At 40.2% G+C, this 20,930-nt stretch overlaps 1 protein-coding gene and 1 long non-coding RNA gene across 4 annotated transcripts in view; one reads left to right on the forward strand and one right to left on the reverse strand.

Moving 5' to 3' along the window:
* Positions 1–20,930, forward strand: part of MPPE1 (metallophosphoesterase 1) — a 33,821-nt gene that overhangs the window by 902 nt on the left and 11,989 nt on the right. Inside the window, exon 1 of one of the 3 annotated variants that reach the window (XM_026063044.1) lies at positions 12,247–14,352. The exons of 1 other annotated variant lie outside the window; for it this stretch is intronic. The gene's annotated coding sequence lies outside the window, so the exon portion shown is untranslated. Of the gene's footprint in view, positions 1–12,246; positions 14,353–20,930 lie in introns of those variants that run through there. One more of the 3 variants, XM_026063048.1, reaches the window with a different exon arrangement.
* On the reverse strand, positions 6,963–10,243 carry LOC112964662. Its single transcript, XR_003253029.1, has 3 exons — positions 10,186–10,243; positions 9,677–9,756; positions 6,963–7,450 (listed from the first exon to the last, which is right to left on the reverse strand). It is a non-coding gene; the product is annotated as an uncharacterized LOC112964662 (long non-coding RNA).

A 20,930-nucleotide genomic window follows, 5' to 3' on the forward strand; every position in this document is an offset into this window, starting at 1 on the left:
GCCCCGCACGCCGCGCCGGCCGTTGGCGCCGGCCGTTAGCGCCGCGAGGACCCTCGCGCGGCCCCTGCCGCCCGGGAAGGCGAGGCTCCGCGGCAGCTACGGGCTTTGGGGCTGAGATTTTGAGGGGTTTCTGGCCTTGGGGAAGCGGCCGGCCGGGCTGCGTCGCCGGTCGGTGCCCGAGCCGGGCTTCCCTGCGGCCGGGGGCTCCGGAGCGCGGTTTGAAACCCGCACAGGGGCGCGCAGCCTGCTGCAGAGGCGCCGCTCGGGCCCGGCCCCGGGGCGCGTCCCCCCTGCAGGCACATCGGCGCCCCATGCCTCAGCACTGGCCCCGTGTCTAGTGCACGACTATTTCACCCAACGTACACTTCAGGGCGGGAGTGCTGCTACTGTGTTTTATTTTCCATGACCTCACTGAGGTCTGGCAGGCCCCTCTCCGAGGCTTTCTGCTGCCCTAGGCAGACTGGAGAACGTGTGTATTTCACACAATCAACGCTCCCTCCGTGTTTTGCTGCACTAGGCAGCTGTCTGTGCTGACTATGTGGTCTGACTATTGTGTAAGAAATTCAGTATATAATCCTTAATGAGGACRGTAAAACTTGCCTGTAAGTCAGAGACAAAGGACAGATCCTGAAAAATGGGAGACTGACCATCAGCGTTACAGGCGCTTTGGTAAAAAGGTCACATTTAGACTGCATTGGATGATGGTATTACCCATCTTACTTAAGAAGAAAAAGTATGGGAAAAGTAGCAACAGGAATAGAAAGAATAAGAAAGTTCAAGTTTTTTGATCTGAGCTTTTTGTTAGTGTTTGAGAATTAAAGTGTTGCTCTTACTGCTATTAAAGTATTAAAAATTCAAGCATGGCTATTTAGATTTTTTGTAGTTGTCTTTGTTGTATGTCATTTTGGATTTGTCAAAGACGAGAAGATGAGAATTAAGAACCTACTGCTCCAGTAACCATATAAGCCAAAGTACAGTGTATTGCAGCCAAAAGAGCAGAAGACCAGTGGCAGACAGTTGAGCAATTCTCACTCCACCTTATAGAAAACAGTGGCCTGTGCATATAAATACATACTTATATAATACAGTAACCAGTTTGTAATGTTTACAGTACCAAGTGACAACGTTGGAAACTTTATCTGCCAAAATAAGGTTTCCCAAATGATTTATTTTGATGTATACTTAGTGTTAGATTGAACAAAAGAGAGTCCAAGAATTGAGGACAAAAAAGGAACCATCAGCTTAGCTTTTTCAAAAAGACATTAAATACATCGAATGTATGAAACTTTTTGTTGTCTTTCTGCACCTGCTTTGTGGTCAAAGGTTTCATTTTCAATGACCTTTCAGAATCTATTTGATTGGCTAGCACAGAAATGCCTAAGTAGTGACAGTATTTGCATTAAGAAAACTACGTAGCTACAACACTTATCCCTGGTATGAATACAAAATCAACTATGAATTTTATAGGGGCTAGACTAAATTTAATTTGAGTATTCTATTCTTTGGCAGAATATCTAAGCAAAGAGACTCTAACTCCAGATTATTATTTTTTGCTTAAGTTGTTTATTTTTATCTTATATGATAAAGATGACTTTAGGATGAGAGGGATATAACACTTCTGCCATCTGTAGTTCATACAAATAATAGTTGGGTTTTTTTTTTTGGAAATAAAACACTTTCCTTTTCCTGGTCCTTTTCCTTCTAAAATCAGTGCCAAAACCTCCGTGGATTGTAGTGCAAGAATTTAACTTAATTCTTTAAGTTTCAAAGCTGTACTGTTGCCGTGGATACTGCAAAGACAGCAAGCCTATTGGTCTACTTAGCAAGCGTTTTATAGACCCCATTTTGAATGAGGAAAAAACAGCAATGAACTCTGGGAAACTAAATTAACTAATACCCTAAATTTAAAAGTTTGTGTCAAGTAAGACATTATCAAAGTTTGCTTGAAGTAACCATCACCAAATATTTGTCAGTCCTTCTGCTAGCTGATCACTTCTGCTTCTAAGTTTGTCTTGTCTTCCTGGTCCTCATATCTGCTTTGTCCTCATATAAGATTAATTTCATTAAGTGGAATAACCCTATAAAAATGTAATATAATTTGGAGTAGTATAGAATTGCTCTGGTTTCTTCCTTAATCTCAGTTACCTCCAGATTATAGAGATTTGTGCCTTTTATTGATGCTGTGCTCAGCATAGCTTGACATGACTTCAGGACCTTGCCTAGAGAGCTTCTATGCTGAGGTAGACTGGTAAGCATATTTACCAGTTAGATATTGTAAAAAAAGCTTAAATTTTGGTAAATAAGCAAATTTGTTGCTAGGTATGGCTTTACATTCTTAGAAGCAACTGAAACCAGATAAAGCTATCTGTTTTCTGTGGTTTGTGTGTGTGTGTGTGTGTGTGTGTGTGTGTGTGTTTTGAAAGAAGAGGTTTTAGTTGTTGAATTGGTGGCCAAGAGCAAAGTGATACAGGGGAGCCTTGTGTCCCTTCTGCTGCAACTGTGCAGATGCTATTCTGATGCCGGGCATCTTGTGTCCTAGGTCTGCCAYGATACCCAGAGGCTTGTTGTGATTATGCTGCCACAGGTGCATTTGAAATGTCGGTTTAACTTGTGCTGTTACAAACAGGGCAGTGTAAATGACAGCACAGTAGGTGGGATGCAGAAATATCCTCACTGGGGTAGCTGTAGTGTCAGGGCGCAGCGAGGGCCGGCCGTTCCCTGCGGGATGGGGAGCCGGGAGCCGGGGAAGGCCATGTGGCCCTGCTGGGCCCCGCGAGGGAGCAGGGCAGGCCCGGAGCTGGTGGCTGAGTCCAACTCACAAGGCAAGTTCATGGTGGTGGGGCAGGTCCAAGGTCAAGCAGGAAAGTCAAACCGCAGGTCAGGGTGGGGTGGCAGGGCAGGGCCATGGGGGTGGGGATGGGGACAGGACGGGTGGTCACCCATGGGTTGGGGTTGGGGTGAGGGCTGAGGGGGCCCATGGTGGGGCTGGAGCCGAAACTGCTGAGGCATCACAGGGAAGGGACTGATGGCCCCAGACTGGCCTGAAATGGGGGTCTGGGCCTGGCGGAGGCCCAGGGGACTGGCAGAGCTGGGGGACCTGACACATGGTGAAATATTGTTGCAGAAGGGAGAAAGTGCTCTTCTAAATTTTTTATGAGCTCTAGGAATATGTCCTCTCCCTAAGTGATGTTTTAGTGGCATTTGGAAAATGAGCAACTCCTTCTGTCTCCGTAAAATTTCCCCAACCTTCTTTTCATTCTGGTAGTAGAGTATTATTAAAAGAATCACCTAAGGCTGAACTTCAGAGGGTAAAATATCAGCTGAGTGAACCCTCAGGTTTTACAGATGCTTTCTGACTATTCTTTTCTGACTTAAACCAAAACTAAAAAGCCAAGAACAAATACTTAGAAAATCGGTGACTGCAAGTAGTATTTTAAGACCCTTAAAATACTTTGCAAAAAATATAGTTCCCTGTAAGACCTATAAACAGATGGCAATATTTCTCTTCATTGTTCTCATATTCTGTGACTGACTTTTATCATTACTGTTCTGGCTATGGTGAAATTTTTTTGAACCTTCCCTTGCCTAGATCTGCAAGTCACTGTGGACTCGCTGCCGTGAGCTGCAGGGTGCTTTCGAACTTCCGTTTACTTTGGAGTACGCTGAGGCTACTCTCTACCTTGCTGGATCAGACTCTTAGCTCATCTTTTATAACTGCTAAGATCTTTCGTAACCTCTGATCTTTCGTAACCCCTAAATGCTAGCCAGTTCCTCTCACATGCCTTTCATAATCTACACACAGGCCGCGCATTTAATCTTGTCGACTCGAAATAGACTCGTCCTGGTTGAACCTGAAACACTACTGTGTATCAGGTGCTTCCTTCGTCTGACTGCTCCTGAGCTTAGACCAGTTTCTTGTGGAGGTCAGACTTCCTCCTTCTTTTAGAGAAAGAGTACTTAACAGTGAAGATGTGTTACCTCTAACCTAAGCACAAAACAGCATACTCATGGATTTCTTTCTTTCACAGGGTGGGAAGCCCTTATTGACATACGTGTCATTCAGCTGGATGTGGTATTCTTCTGCATTTCCTGCTCTGAACTGTTGTGCAGTGTTTCTCAGCGTGGCTGCTCTCTGTGCCCCATGGAGATCACTTTCCTGCTCTGCTCAGGCTGCAGCACAAAAGCAGGGTCGCTCAGAGGGGAAGCTATGGCACTGAAATAGGTTTAATTACACTTCAGCCAACAGTTTGCCATGCTCTTCTTTGATAGTAATTGCACACTGCAGTGATGTAATAAAATCTGTTGTAATTTTTACAGCGAGAGGATGGCCACCTATAGCTAGCCAGCCATCAATGTGGAATTCACAGATGTCTCCAAATACAAATCCTTGTCACTTCACAGGTTTGATGGATGATTTCTTAATAGGGAATTAAATGTGAGAGCAAGTGACTAACAGCTTTAATAAAAACAGGGAGGAAAAAAAAGAAAGAATCTTTTGGAATTATTAGCTTGACAGTGCAAAGGAACATTTCCTCAGCATGACAGCCAGTGACTTGCTGCACTGTTATTAAAGCACTTCAGTGTGATTCCATACAGATGGTCTTTTTAGACAGCACAGGATTATATTGGATTAGTCATATAAAATTGCTGGTTACTGTTTCTAGCCCTTTTCCCTGGAGCTTTTATCAGTATCTCATGAAGAATGAAGTTTCAGACTGGGTCTGCCTTTAAGAGGTAACCCAGATGACAAGTTTTTTGTTTGCGTAAACTACTACAATACTAAGCTTAGTGTAATGGTCATGTTGCAGTGATAGATTTTATAGTTGATAAAGAGGATATTTGGTCCAGATTTTTGTTTGTCATTTGGGTGTACAAGAAGGGAAGGTAAATAATAAGGAAACTCTCTTTCCTTGCTAGAATCCCTAGAAGAGCTGTACTGATCCCACTTGAATCCCATTTTTGGTTCTGCTTGATTAGAAACAAATAGGAATTCCTAGCCCTGGCACCATTTTTCATAATGTTCATTAATATGTCTCCAGTCTGCACCGTTCTAACTGCTGCATTAGTTGTTTCCTGTGTTCACTTCCTGTCATTCACAGCCATATTCTGACCACCTTTCTCCTCTACACCCAGAAGGCCCCCGRATCTGCTGCTCAGTGAGTGGCCTCCAGATGCTGCTCCCTTCTGCCACAAACTAACCACAAGATAGTCTCAAACATTTGGTGCAGAATTCTGCCTTCAAATCTGTTCCAGGAGCTTGTTAACATGGAAATCAGGATACTGGCTTCAAGGTCTGACAGGCAGATCTAATTATAAAATGGTGTCCTGCAGTGTTTTCTAGAGGAGAACTATTAATGCTAAACACAACTGCTACATTGAGAGGTGTAACAGATACAGACGGATGAACAATGCTGAGAGCTAAATATTATTATTATTAATACTGAAACCTAAGAAGGAGTTATGGCCGAGGTAGCTTCCCTGGGCTGTGATTGCCTTTGATTCTCCATTGGAAGATGTTTTTCTTCTCCAGAGAGAGCTCTGTGGACAAAGTAATACAATCCCAAGCTGTTGTTGTTTTTCCTAGGCAATGTCTGTGGGTCAAAAATAAGATGTGGTAAAAGTCTTTTTCCCCAGCATGGAAGGCAGAAGTGGCAGACAGTGTCTGCCACATGCATGCCAATATTGTTTTTGAACATTATTCACAAAAAAAAGGAAAAAATCCCCCAAATCCCAAACAACCAGTATTATGACCTGATCTTTCTATCATTGTAGGTAATAGAGAACTTCTGTCAGGATACCGTGGCAGGGATATCTGTAGTCTAATTTTGTTTAAAAAGTATTACCCCAATCGGTTTGTCAGATTTATGATTAAATTGATTTCCCTTTATTCGTATATATTATGAGAAAAATTATTTCTAATTCTGCAAATAGTCATCCTAAATTCAAGATCTTTGTGCTTTTCATCCTGATATACTGGAAATATGCTCAACTTTTGAACTGAATTCTGAACTTTTATGTTTAGCTCTCCTGTATAGTTGTGCCAAGGCTTAGGAAAAATAGGTTGCTGCTCCCTATTCGGGGGAAGATTCCTGAATACAAACTGTGGATTATTACTTTCTGATCCAAGCTCAAAACAAGAATGAGAAAGGAACTTCTTTCCCCTGTAGTGGCCATTTCGTTTGAGATTGTTCCGTGATTTTCAACTGTCATTTGGCTGTGAGATTGCTAGCATTGATTTTGCTGAAGAATGTAACAGGCAGGAGGACTGCATGAGTGTTGCCATCTTCCATACTGAAAGAGACTCAGGAGTCATTATTGGTGCAGCTGGTGGATAAGATAAAAGTGAGATTAGTTTGGGACAGATGAAATTTTTGTGTGTTTTTACAAGAGCATGTACATTTTCACTGGAGAATTTAATTTCTGGAAAATCTCATGAGGATAGTAAGTATGTCTGAGAGTCAAAAGAACACACACTGCCCTTTAATCTGCATGGAAAAAAAAAGCTATGCTTGGAGTTATTATAGGGTTGCATCAATTAATCTTATGCTCAGAGCTCTTCTGACAAATTGAATCAATGATTTTGGTGCACACATAGCTGAAAAAAGTGCTATGGGTCATATTCCTGCTCTTTGGCAATAAGTAGCAGACTCAGCACCACTGAAATCAATGACATTTTCACATATGCCAGCATGAAATGTGTCTCTGTTCTTACCAGGCTGAATTGGAAACAAAAATGCAAGAAAAAAAGAATGTGTTCACAAAACAACTGAGTAATAGTGTAGGAAAATGCTTCTGCTATAATTGTTTACAGTGGAAGTAAATATTGCTGTAGCATTTAATATATTTACTGGCACAGAAAAGTTTTTAAAAACATCATGTATTGTTAATATCTCTAGAAAATGAGTGTTTGCTAATTAAGTACATGAAAGTCTTTCTGTGGTTTGTATTTACATGCAAGCTAACATTACCTTTTGATTTTGAATGCCTCAACATATGATGCTCAGTGTTTCCCAGCCTTGGGCCATTTTTGCAGATCTTTTGAGTAGCTTTAATTTAGAAGAATGGATGCTAATTTTGAAGTGGAGCCACCTAAAATCAATGGCCACTTTTGTTTGATCATAGTGCATATGATAAAACCTGCAATAGCTTCAGCTGTAGCTTTTTGTAAGAGTGTGAAGATACAGGTAGGTTTTTTAGGTCATTTGAGTCAGTGCTTGTTTAATCAAATCTGAATTTTACACAAACTCCCTGTAGGTCTAGCTGCACAGTTTAAAAACCTGGCTGTTGTCTTCTTCCTCCATCTATCTTCAATTCCCATGCCAGCTATAGAGAAGCAGGACAGAGGGAGGATGTGTGGCTCAGTCTCCAGGACAGAAATCAGTAATTCTTGTTTCCCTTTTAGCTCTTTTGTTGGCTCATTTCCCAACTTTTCTGTGCGTTGGTTTCCAGCCTGTAGAATAGAGATGTTATACTGGTAACTTTTTCAAGTTCTGAAAATGTTTGCGTCTAAAAAATTGTGCATAGCTGCTGCATTGTTGTCAACTCTTGGGTAGGCAGGAAATAGGCAGTGAACCCAGAATGAGTTATTGTATTTGTAGAAAGGCTAGAGAAAAGGAGTCTGCAGAGTTCACATCTAAGAATGGCCCAAGACATATCTTGGGTTCATTTTCTCAGCTACTTCTAACCTTTCTAGGTTGTTCTCTCTGAGTTCTTGCCCAATGCTGTCCCTTTCTTTCTGTGCCAATTCTAGCTTCTGTGGAAGCCTTGGATTAATCCATCCCTGCTTCTTCCTCTTATTGTTTTACTGCTCCACTCATAGTATTAAAAAAATCCCAAACACGCAGGTACCATAGGAACATATGTCCTAGCAAGCCTTGCAGGTTCTGTGATAAATGCTATTCTTTGATATTTSAGTAGCCATGCCTTCTATGTTATTAATCAATTATGAACACTCAGGACATTCCCAGTTTTGAGGAAAAAATGATTTTCCTACTCATACTGTCCACAATAAGAAACTGATATATTGGATATGCTGGATTCTACTGTGCTGATCTTTCTGTACCACACTGCCCTGTAGTAAGGCTTTCCTTTGTCACTTGTAACGTTCTTTTAAAATAGTCATTTTAAGAACAGTTTTGCAAGATATCAGAATTATGGATGCATGCTCTCTTTTAAATAACTGAACCACTGTGTTGTTCAGTTAATGATGCAGAATCATAGAAATGTTGTGCTAAAAGAGGCTTTAAAATGATGTTTTTGTTTACTTGCTGTATGCCAGTATGCCATGTATATTAGATACACCTGTATTCAAAACCATGTCTGATAGATTGTTTCTTAGTTTGTTAAAACATCTAGTGAAGGAAAAGCACCATATATTTTTCTGCCTTGATATTAAGGAAATCGTCCCTATCATCCAACCTACATCATCTCTGTCGCAAAGTAACTTTATTTCCATTCATCCTTCCTTTAGAGGACATAGGGAATGATTATTACCATGCTTTAAACAATCAAAGATAAAGACAGATAAAATGTTCCTTGACAGGCTCTATTTTCTTGACTAAACATACCCAGTCCTTTCAGCCTTTCCTGATATGCTGTGTTTTATACCTCATGTTGGTTTTATTCTTGTTTTCTGGTCTCTTCTCAGGACCCTACCTGAGATCTTGTTTGTGCTGGATAGAACTGAATAGAGCTGAGTAATTACCTCTCATGATACTGCTAATCCTTCTAAAAATGGGATTTGCCTTTTTCTGGAGCACCATTGCATTGCTGACTTGTATTCAGCTAGTGCTCTATTATACTCCCACTCCTTTCTCTTTATTGTAGCCAGTTGCTTCCTTCTTTGATTTGATCAAGAAATATCTGTGTAGTTTTCATAGTACTGATCTTTTAGTTTCTAATTTATTCAATGTTAGTTTCTCATTGAAGTAGCAATTTTGTTGCTGTGCCATTTAGGGACAAGGTGATTTGTYGTGGGCGGCAGTGATTAGTAGTACTGTATGGCTGCTTCTGGAGTTATGGAAACAATAAAGAAATCTTCACAGGTAGAGGCTTGGCAGCAGCTAGAGCATGGGCATGTCATTCCCTCCCATGCACGCCCAGGTTGTTACCTGGCCCACAGCTTATGCGTGACTTGTGTATCTGGAGCTCAGCGCAGTGACTCTTACCTCGTACCATGACCCCTGAGCCAAGTGCAAGGGATTGGCTCGGTGCTGGGCTGATCTGGGATTGCGGCCTAACGTCAAGCCGGTGTGACCAGCTTGTCTTTCAGCATGTTTTAGGTCAGTCGTAAGCCCATAGCGGGCAGTTGTGAGCTGCTGTCATCTCCCCGTCTCTGCACGGATCTGAATGGTTCCTTGCAGAAACTGCCAGGCCCCATGATCAGGGAGTCCACACAGTCAAGAGGGAGGGGCAGGTGGGATCTGGCAACATTTTACGCCAAAAAAGAAGATGACAACATGTGACAGGCCAAAAGTAACAAGAGAGGCAACATTTTATACAGAGAGAACAAAAAAGATTGGGTGCGACTGTGAAGGAGTTAGACTTAGAGAATTAGAAAAGACTGTCAACAGGAAGGGCTACTGCGACCAGCAGCAGTTAATCACTGCCTTGAGTCAGTCCTGCTGTGATGGGTGAACCTTGCTGTGTTTGGGGAGTGCCTTCTGTTGGGGTGTACCTGTACGGTCGGTCTGTCCGTCCTCAGAGTGGAAAGCTTTCATCCCGCCCACGTTGTTCCCTCCTGCCTGGTCTGCCGCACTTGCATACAAAGTGAAAAACATAAATACTAAAATACCAAGTAACTTTAGTATCAAGATCCAAAAGTACTAAGGGTACAAAAAACACCTTGGGTAACAGCATTACCAGGCGTCCATACTCCTACCATACTCCTACGTTGGTGATATTACTTGGAAAGCCTGTACAAAGTGGCTTTTCTGGTGATGGGTGGGAGATGCAGAGTGTTTTTGTAGAGGTATAATTTTGTGTGTGGATGTACATATGTGTCCATGTACATCAGTAACTGGCAGTATTTTCAATTCCACACACTCAATATCTGTTAGTTGTGGCAAATAAAATTGTAAATAAAACTAATAAGACTTTTTTAAAGGAATGAGCAGGGACTGGGTGTTTCTGTGCCCGCTCCAGAGGCTGCGGCTCACAGCTACAGTAAATCTAATTCCAGAGCACCTGGGGCCACTCCTGCTGCCACCATCCGGTGCAGGCCCGGTGCGAGATGGTCGGGTCGGGGAAGCAAAGCTGCTCCGGCGGAGCCCGCGGGTGCCGGGCCGCCGGCGCGAGCCGTTCTCCGGGCAGGAGGGTGAAGCCGTTGCCGCCTCCATACGCGGCCCGGGCGGCGCCGCCCCCGCTCTCGCCGCGGCCCGCAGGCGGCGGAGCGGCCCTGCGCCGCCGGCGGCCGTTTCCCTGGCAACGGAGGGGGGGCGGCCGGGGCCCTGACAGGGCGCGGGCGCTTCCTGTGACGTCCCGCGCTGTTCGCGGCCTTTGCCGGTCGGGTTTGGTGGCCGCGGCGCCTGCCCGAGCGCGGCGGTGCAGGCAGTGTTGGGGCAGCTAGGTGGGGGCCTTCCATAGCGCGGGCCCACCGCGGCGGCGGCGTTTGAAGGAGGGCGGCGGGGTCTGGTCCTGCCTTGCCCCAGTCCCCGTCCCCGTCCCTGTCCCGGTCCCCGACCCTGACCTTTCAGCGACCTTGACGGTCCGAGGCCTCGCCTCTTTCCGGGCGTCGCTCCCTCCCGGGGCGTCCCGCCTGTGGCGGCGCTCACGGGCCCATGGCGCTGCCCTCGGTGCACAGGTGCCTCCAAGTGAGTGGAGCCCTGAGCGGCGGCGGCCCGCGGTGCTGCGGATGCGCCTGGAGCCCTCGCTCCCGTCCGCCCGGGGCGGAATGCCGAGCCCTTCGCCCCCGCTTCGCTGCCTGCGCGCCACAGCTCTTGGGAGCCCCGTGGAAGGCCCTTCCTCCGCGCCGCGGCCTGGCAGAAGGCACCCGGCAATGCCTGCAGGGCTGCCCTGGGCCTGGCACTGCCTGGGTTTGCCTTTAGGGACGGGCGTAACGCTTAAAGCAGTCCACGCTGTTTTGTGTCACTGTTCTTTTTTCAGCTGACTGAGCATCAGTTGACATATTTGAAATGCATACTGAATTTAGGTATTAACCCTGTAGGTGGGTGCACGATAGGTAGTTGCATGTGGATCACAGATGAAGTGGTAGGCCTGGCTACATATTACTGAGCTAGGTTCAGCAAATGTGTGTGCAAGCAACTCTGCTAATGTGGCTGTAGATTAATTTTTCAGCTTTAGTCAGACCATAATAAAAATAAAGCCAGTTACTTTTTCTGCCATTTTGCTTTATACATATATAAAGTTCAAGGTAAATGTAGTGAATTTGTGTGAGGAAATTTTATTTTGAAACGTTAACAGTACCATTAATACTTGATATGAAAATGTTGCATGATTTTTTTTCTCTTGCTTTTCAGCTCAGTGATGAAAATGAACAGTTGCTCAAGAAGTTGAAAAAACTACACATAAAAAATAAAGAGCTAGAAAAGAATTTGGCTCAGTTTCAAGAGAAACTGCATCTGCAGCAGTTAATGCACGACTATGTCACAAGCAGAGAGTAAGAATTACTGTCAAACTTAAAAATTTTTTTATAGCAAAAGAAGTGCAGTACTTCAGCACTTGTACCTTGTTATCGTTCTTCAGATGAATTAGGCCTTTTCTGCTCTCCCTATTTTGAGTCGCTGTCTATGAACAGGGTGGTGGGGATGAGTGATACTGGAGGCACTGATGTAAAGGAACAAAGGATGACTGGGGCAACTGGGACAAAATTCGCTGTCGTAGTAAAACAAACAGTTTTAATATCTATTAGGGATACCTCTGCTTCACCAATGTGCCATCTCTGTCTAACTGTAAAGAGTTTAGGTTATTTTGGTAAGGAATAGCGGTAAGATAGTTCAGTTGCATCAATACTGTTTAAAAGATTTGGAAGCTGTGACCCTGAGGACCTGAAAACTATAGCTCTAGTGTTTTGAAAGGTGTCCTGACAAGATTCAAATACCTGTTTGCAAAATTTCCAAGTTTAAGTTTTGGTGCATTTATCATCCTGTATAGAAACCTCTGTTGTAAAATCAAAGTAAAAAGTGATTTAGGCTTTTTCAGTTGTTTTATATGATTACAATTAAAATTGTAAAATCTAGTTTCATTAAACTGCTGTTAAACTAATGTTTATTTCATTTAAGTGTTCAAGTTCAAACAGAATCCCAGTTATGGCATAAGGGTGGACACAACAAGGATCTCAATCTAGAGAGTGAAAGTGTCAGGTGAGTCCTAGCAAACTGCTTCTTTGCAGAATTAACGAAGCATGTTCACACCTCTGTAGGGTAGAGATGTTGTTTGTGATAAATCAGTTGCATTTTTGTTAACTCTGTTGTGGAAGTTGCTTTCAGCCTTTGAAAGAGTTCAGAATACTCTTGTCATGTTGCAGAATGGAAAATCGTTTTATTTCAGTTTTGAAAGGAAATACTAAATCTTAACAAAGTGGATTTCTGTTACACATTTTTCACTGAGCAAAATTGAATGACCTAAGGAAGTTACTGAGGAAGAGAAAGAATACAATTTTAGATTAAAAATCTACAACAAAAATTATAGATAGCTAGAGAGGTGTATAATTTAAACATGTATATATATGTGTGTGTATATATATGTGTATATATATATGCATAATTTATAGGATAGTATTGTTTTCAAAATAAGCCACACAAGTGATTCTACATGTTTAGTCTAATTGATTTTAGAAGCCACTACTTATTGTAGTTTGCCAATTAATGCTAAAAACAAACTCTTCTGACTGTTTTTGATGCAAATGATACATTTTTATTTTAATAAATTGCATATTAAAACTTTTTAAGAACTAGGCAACTATGCTGGTCCATCCTTCTATGGATTGGTTTAAAAATAAATATGATGCTCCATTCTTTCAAAGGCAACTTTCTGTCCAGAAGGTGAGTTCTGGGCTGTGGAGTCCACATAGATAGAAGCATTCCCTATTACTGTTGATTCAGGCACCCTCTTTTTAGTGCGTCCTTTATCTGGCTGTGGAATGCCACATTTTCAATGAGGTTTGTTTTACAGTATGTAAAGTGTAAGTGTACCAGCCTGTCTTTGTGAGTGTCTACAGGAGGCTGGGCGTCTAGCCCTGGGCTTTGCATTCAGTGCCTAATTAGAAGCCTGCGTTCAAGAAGTCTGAGTTGTTCTTTTAATATCATGCCAGACCTGCTTTGTATTAGGTTGCACATAGATAACCTAACTTACAGTTAGTTCTAGCATCTGTATGTTATTTCACAAAGCTGTCCTGTGCTCGTTTCACTTACCCTATTTGTAGTGTGCAGTCATGACCTGGTATGAACACCAGCTCTTGTGTCTATTCGTATTTAGCAGTTCATTTATAGCCCTGATATACGTAGATGGAATGCTATGAAATACTGTAGGAAATTAGTGTAACAGAACTCAAGCCAAGATTATACGAAAGGAAAAGGTAATATTAATTTACCAATCTGTAGGTTAGTTGATTTTACCTGTGCATGCGCATTCTCTTGGAGATTTCATTCACTCAGACTCTCAGCCCCACATACTCAGAAACAAGCAGATGTGTTCAGGTGGTCTGGCCAGCATTGCTTGTGTGCAGCAGAGAGGGCTGGGGACGCTGCCTGGTGAGTCCTTATCGTGTCTCGTGGGTTCTTGATTGACAAGAAACAAGAAACTGACAAGAAACTGGTTTCAGGACCGACTTTTTTTTTATATCCTTTAGGAGTGGTCTTTTGCTATACCTGTTGCGCTAACAGGGAAAGGAATGGTATATGTGACATGCTGCAGACTTGTTGCCACTCTCCTGTTGCTAATGTGTAGGGTCTCCCATTAAAGAGTTGCTTGTGCTGGTATCTCACCAGGGTGTGGCCATGTGGGCTGGACAGAAACAACAGGGTCCTCTGACTCACTGACTGCGGTCTCTACAGCCTGTTCTTTTAACTTGCTCTGCTGTTTCTTCTGGTGCTTTCTCTTTCTGTCTCTCTCACCTGCATTTCCAGTCACGCTTCATTCATACCAATCTTAATATTTCTGTACAAGTCTCTACAATACAACTACAGTCCATGTGATCTCTGTGGAATGTCTGTAATACTTCTTTGTAAAGGATGCACAATTTATTGTAATGGTTTATTAGCTTTCATACYTTCTTGCAATTCATGCATTTCTTCTGTTTTTAGACTACTTCAGATGTATAATAATCTCCAGAAACGTTACATGAAAGAAATCAAAACAAACCAGGAGCAAAGTGAAACAATTAAAAATCTCACTGTAAGTAGAATTTGTAGAAGGCAATGTCAAATAGCCAAACATAAAGTTTTTAGGTAGAYTGAAAAGTGATTCTTATGTTTGTAAAATCAGACCATGTTTTTTGCCCATTTTTGTTCTTCCTGTTTCCCGTGCCATTGAGATAAAGGGTGAATAGTCAGTATGTTCACTGTGAGTGATTTGTCACTGTGAATGTCTCCCCTTTCCTTGTTTTTCTCTCTACTCACCTACCARTCCATCTTCCCAACTATCTGTGCGTCTTCCCTCTCTCTTTACCCCAGCCTTGATATTTTCCTGTATACAGAGTGAACCTCTTCATTTCAGAAATCCAGCAGCAAGCTAACCGAAAAAGAAAAGGCAAATGTTTTTTCTGTCAGGAAGCGAGATCTGTTGACTTGCTGTGCAATGAGGCTGGCATCAGAACTGGAGCAAAGGTGGGGTGGGGTGCAAGAAGATAGAAGAAGCTTCAAGAGGGTATTGCCTCTTTTGGCATGGATCAGACATTACGCTATACAGTTGTCCAGTCTCATTTGTCTCTTCCTAGGAGCTTGTGAACTTGTACTTCATTCATTTGTACCTGAATATTCAATATAATGAGATTATATGAACTTTTTCTCAGAAGCGGGCAGTTGCTGCCATAAAAGCACACTTTATTGCGAGGAAAAGTTTAGTATCTTTGTACATGTACATTTATATTTTCTTGGGTACGTGTGCTCGGTAATGGATTTTTTAAAAGCATATTTGATGTATGCAAGATTTCACTTGCTGCATTTTTTTTTCTTTCAGGCTCTTTTGCATAAATTTAGTTGTAAGTCAGCTATTCAAAGTGCTAGATTTGCATTCAGGGTATGTTTCCAGTCATACTCAGTTGAGCTATGTTTGTTCTGTACATTTTAAACATTTTCCAGTTTCTCGACAGATTAAAATTCATGAGCTAGAGCATAATCTTCGAGAGCAGAGACAAAGAATTGAGCAGTTGGAATGCAAAAAGGTTTCTAAGAAGGCTAGAGCTGTTTCTGAAAAAAGAAGTCAAACCCCAGAGGGAGAAGTAACATCTTGCAGACACATATATAAAAAGAAGGAATCGTGTTGCAGTAAATATTTAGGTAATGGTACACATGGTTCTGAAGCTGTTCCTTCCAGTGTGCCCACCAGAGAGGATGCATTTCACTTCTGATACAAAAGCGTGCTCCAGGCCTTTTCTTCCACTTCAAACTGCAGTATCTGAAATGTTTTTCATTTTTGAAATATTGTTGTGTAAAAATAGTACCTCATAATTCTGCATTTGTTTTAGTGATAAAAATAAGTATCTGCTGCTTTTCTATTTTTCTTGAATTGGTATGTCAGTATAATCATGGGTGGGAGTGTGGCTGTATTCTATAGTATTTATCATTTATTCTATTAACCTGCATCTATACAAATCTGTTGGTAATAGTGTTTGTTGCTCCATTCTTCGGTTTTTAGATGGTGATTCACAGGAGAACCTATTTTTAGCTTTAAAATACTCCTTAAACTTTTGATACAAAGCTGTGGGACAAATACAGACAATATTGGTTTGGGCATGCTCTTCCTCACATAAATTATTCCACAGGATAACTTTCCTTATCCTTATTCCCCCTAATCCTATTTGACTTCAAAGCATAAAAAAATGGTTTAACAGCTCATGTAATGGAGATAAATTCAGGACATGTGCATCCAGTAATGGATTGTATGACCCTCCCATAGGTCAGAAAAAGGTAATCAAACCATGTTATGTATGCTTCTGACTTTTGAAGTTGAATATTCCCAGCCTCTATGAATGTGTGGAAATATCCAGCTGGCAGATCATGTCATCTTTCCTAGTAGCTAGGAATGTGCTTAAGGATAAATCACTTTAAGAAAAAGTACTTTAAAAAGATGAACCATAATTTTCTAATATCACAAAATGTAGGCAGCTCTTTAGCTGTAATATGATTCATATGAGGGGGAGGTTGACTGTAATATTTGAAGGTATATTTTTTTTATTGAATATAGAGCTATTGTTGAAGGAGATTAAAAAGCTGAAGAAAGAAAATGAAAAGTTGTCTACAGAAAGGAGAGCACTAAGAAATGAATTAGCTGGATTAGACAAGGTAATTTATTTTAGGACAAGTTAAGAATAGATGATTTTTGTAAAGCTAACTTTTCTGTCTGAACTGAAACTTAGCTTTAGACTGAACATATGCTGTTATCAAGCAGAATACATAAAAATAAATATCAGTTTATAACATTTTAAGAAAGAAAAAGAAATGAATGACTCCTTGACACGTTAGTTTAATGTCCAAGAATACTACTTGGTTAAGGAAGAGGAATAATGCAATTTTCTTTTTTTTTAACTGCAGGATTTTCTTAAGGATACTGCTTTTTAATGTTTGCACCATTTGGTTTCCTTTATGAGAGATTATTTGTCTCTTATTGTTATGACATTAAAATTGTAACTGCTTGTAACTGACTTAATTTCTTCCAACAAGTATTTGTATAGATATTGAAAGGATTTTTTGAATTACCACTTCTATTTCTTCATGATGTCATTAAGAAGAAAACTATTTTCTCTTGAATTTAAATGTATCCAGTTATGCTTGTGGTAGAACTCTAAGCTTTTGGATGGGAGGGCACTGCAAAGCTTTTGTGGTAGATTACCTGCCCAGGTGAAGAGGGAGAAAGTTTGAAATGTTTTAGCTAGCTAGCTATAGAGGACTCAGTTTAGTGTACTTACCTAAGATGTTATTTTCTGAAAAAATCTTTCTTTAAATTGTTTTTTTTTTTTGGTTATTGTTAAACTTGCAGGAACTGAGTATTGCAAATTCATTCTTTTGATTAAATGAAAAAAATACCTAGCTTTTTTTTTTTTTTGGAATGTGTTTTATCCTGCAGTCCCCTCTCATGAGCTAAATAATATTATGTTGGCTATAATATTATTATATAAAAAGTTGGCTTAAACTTGTAGAACATTTAGTGAGAATGGGTTCTAGATTCCCATCTAGAAATTAGGGACAAATGTCCCATTTAGAAATTAGGGACAACTGGTGGCTGAAAGGCTGACTTTTCAGATGAGAAATAAATGAATCTGAGGTTATGGCTATTTATCAGYGTGCTTTTTTTAGGTAGTGTAGTCTTTAGGTATAGTGACTAAATCACTATACATTATTTAAAATGTATGTAGCAGCTTAATAAAAAAAAAGCAAAAGACTAAGCAGGAGAAGATGACAAGTATAAATAGATACAGCGTTACTTTGGTAGCTAGGACTTTCTGAGGTTTATAGGTGCAGTGGTGAAATTAAGTCTTGGGTGATTACATTCTGCTCACTGTCCTTGCATTTCCTTTATAATTGAAGTTAGAAGTTGTTGGGATCTGAAATGCCCAATAGACTTCAGTCACAGGAGCTAAGCAAAAAATAGCTTCATTTAAGCTATGGGCCATCAATATTCATAATAATTGAACTGTATTTTTTTGAAGCTGAACTTATCTCCTAGTTAAAATAGGTGCAGGTAGAACTACTTATTAAGTTATATGTTTTGAAATAGAATATTTACAAAAGAGTCAATCTGAGGAAGTGAATCCATATAAGCTGACATTAAATAAATTCAACAGGGCTGGGTTTTATGACTTTCATATTGGACCGTCTCTTTAAATTAAGYGTAGCCTTACATATTGTTCTTTTTCATTCCCTGCTTCATTGTAAATTACTATCATCTCAACCAGTTGAAGCTGTTGGATAGTGTTTTCCATCTTAGGCTCTCTAAAGTTCACTGTATCATAAATCTTATCCTTTTGAATAAGAAAATCAAATTTAGTAGCAGAGTATAGTCATAAGTAATAGATCTTACTTTTAAGTAGGACATTCATTAACAAAATAAAAAATTGTGCTTAAGGTTTTAAACAGATACTAGCAATTTAGAAGTTTAAAGTCTGAAAAAAGTTTTATATCCTTCTGTCTCTAGATATGGTATCCATTTTTCCATTTTAAACTCTTCAGTATTGTCTTGGTTTGTCAAATACTATGATCAACATCCTTAATTTACTCTCCTAATCTCTCTTCTTGCTTATTGTCACTTTTTAATGATCTCATAACCATCAGGTCTTCGAAGTTCATGATGTGTTGATCTACYACTGGCTGACTTCAGCATGCATAGAGAAATGTCACTATATTTTGTCTTATTTGGATATTATTTTGTTTCGGATCTTGTGGAAATCTCTCTGTTGTTTCAGTTTTTCACTGACTTATTCCAGATGTCTTTTGAATTAACAGCATCTCTGGTCTTTGTTCTTGTATCATTAGCTTCTGCCATATTTTTGCGCAGATGAGTTTGTGACGGTATTCCCTTATCATCTTGGACTGCCATTTTGTAGCTTTCTGATAAATCAACCTTTTTCTCCTTCTCTTGTATCTCAGTTCATCTTGCCTGTTACTAGTCTGTATTATTTCAGTGTGTAAAATAACTTGATACTTTCTGTGCATAGCACCTTACATGCAAAGTTTTAAACTATTACGTAGTGTCATGGTTGATTGTAACATCTTGCTTTAGCTGTGGCTGCACAACTTAGTCATATATTAAAAAAAAAAGTGTCTTTGATCACTGGAACAACTGAAATGTTGACTAACTCTTACTGGGAATGTCTTTAAAAGAAACTTAAGGTTTTTTTTTTTTAGGATTTTTTTGAAGAGATAGAAGATTTAAAGCATGCTGTACAGGAGTCTGTGAAACTGAATAATCAGTATGAGAAGTGCTTGAAACAAATAAGTGCAATTTATGGACTTCCTTTAACAACACCTTTGTGACTATTAATTTAATGGCAAGTAAATGTTCCACATAATTTTTCATACTTACTGCAACATTGAAACCTAACCTGGTTTATGTAGTGCCACTTTTTGATAATATTATGTGTTCAGTGATGTGATTTCAATATAACAAGCTATTCTGAAATGTTTTTGTATTTTGTGCCTTTGATTTTTGTTTATATAGTTTTAAAATAAACAGTGGCCTGTATAACTTCTTCTAAGTTTCAAAAACTCCCTCTTTCTTTCACTCTTTTTAAATATACACCTTGCAGAAGTGGTTCTGGGCTTTTTTGGGAAAATAAAAGCATGTTGGTATTTTAATTTGAAGAATTTCCCCATTTATCCATTACTGTATGAACTATATAAAATCAAAGTAAATCTGTAGATTCGACAATCTTTATGAATTTCAGCCCTAAGAATGTGAGAGCGCAGACAGAAAATAAATTAATATAATGATTAATATAGTAATAAGTTATTACAAAGGGATTTGATAAAAGAAGGAAAGTTAAATCCCAAGTTAGAGATCTCTTATCATGATATGCAGTTAAAATTTGTGGCTGAAGGAAGGATTTAGAACTGGAAATAATGTATTCAGGAAGATGGGTCGGAGAGTTGTCTTTCAGTATCAAAACAAGAATTCATCAGAAGTTCTTATTTGACTGAAGAACGAGGAAGTGTTAAAAGTACCGAAGGTATTGAAAAAGACCTGGAATGCTGAGAGCCACAACTGACAAGGTAGAAATGCGATGGAAAAATCAAAGCCTTTGCTTCAGAGAGGTATAGCTTGGAAGGATAAAAGACAGCTCCCAGTTGAAGGTCTAGGCTGCAGAGAGGGAAAGTTGTGAGATCTGAGCTACAAACTTGAACTGGAGTGCAACTATGTTAAAGTTTTGTGAAATCTGTATATTCATAGAAATTCTATATATTCATATTTGTTTGAAAGTTGAAAATCTGCACCTCTGTGACGTTACATCAGGAGAATTAAGTGAAAACTTGACTTCATCAACCTGTCAACAGGTTATAAATCCTAGGCCTATTTTTGCCCTAACATAGTTTCTTCAGATTATTAAAAGCTCTAATACTGGCTCATTAGGGATAGACTTAGGACTCTTGCATCCCACATTGTTTATTTTAACAGTGTCATGTAGTTGTAAGTTAATAAGTAAATTGTCCTCAAAGCATAGGAGGTGTTCAGAGTTACATGGTCACTGAGTAAGAGGGAGGATAAAACTCGAGAGCCACTTTGCTTCCTGATCTGTCTGTAGACCAGATCTGTCTGTATGACGTTTCTCTTGCGTTATTCTTCGCTCACTTGCAAATTAAAGGTAGAGCATGTTCTGAACAGAGATGGAGGAGGGGGAGAAAACAGTGATGCAGGTTTGTGTGGCCAGTAAGCTCAGCAGATGAAAATAGAATAGCCTGTATGATTGAAGTCTTATAAGTGCAAAAATTAATAATCATTGGTAAGCAAAATACACATTGCTGCTGAAAGAAAGCACCAAACTTCTTTCGAGTGTTAGTCACTTAAACACTTTTTATCGCAGTTTTGTGGCATAAATTTATACCTCTAGCATGTTTAATCTTTGTGTGACAGTTTTATTATTAAATAAATCTGTAGTTGTCCCCATCCAAAAGCTGATTTTTGAAGGTTTGTACAGAATGCTTAGATATAGGTGAGGAAAAGTTCAAGGTTATTTCTCCCCCTGCACTTAGTTTCAATATACAGAATGGCTCCTTTCTGACTGGCTACAATATTGTCGTGCCTGGCAGACTTTTGCAGTT

The sequence above is a fragment of the Apteryx rowi genome, unplaced genomic scaffold (genome assembly GCF_003343035.1).
Source record: "Apteryx rowi isolate R43461 unplaced genomic scaffold, aptRow1 scaffold_199, whole genome shotgun sequence".
NCBI classification, from domain to species: domain Eukaryota; kingdom Metazoa; phylum Chordata; class Aves; order Apterygiformes; family Apterygidae; genus Apteryx; species Apteryx rowi.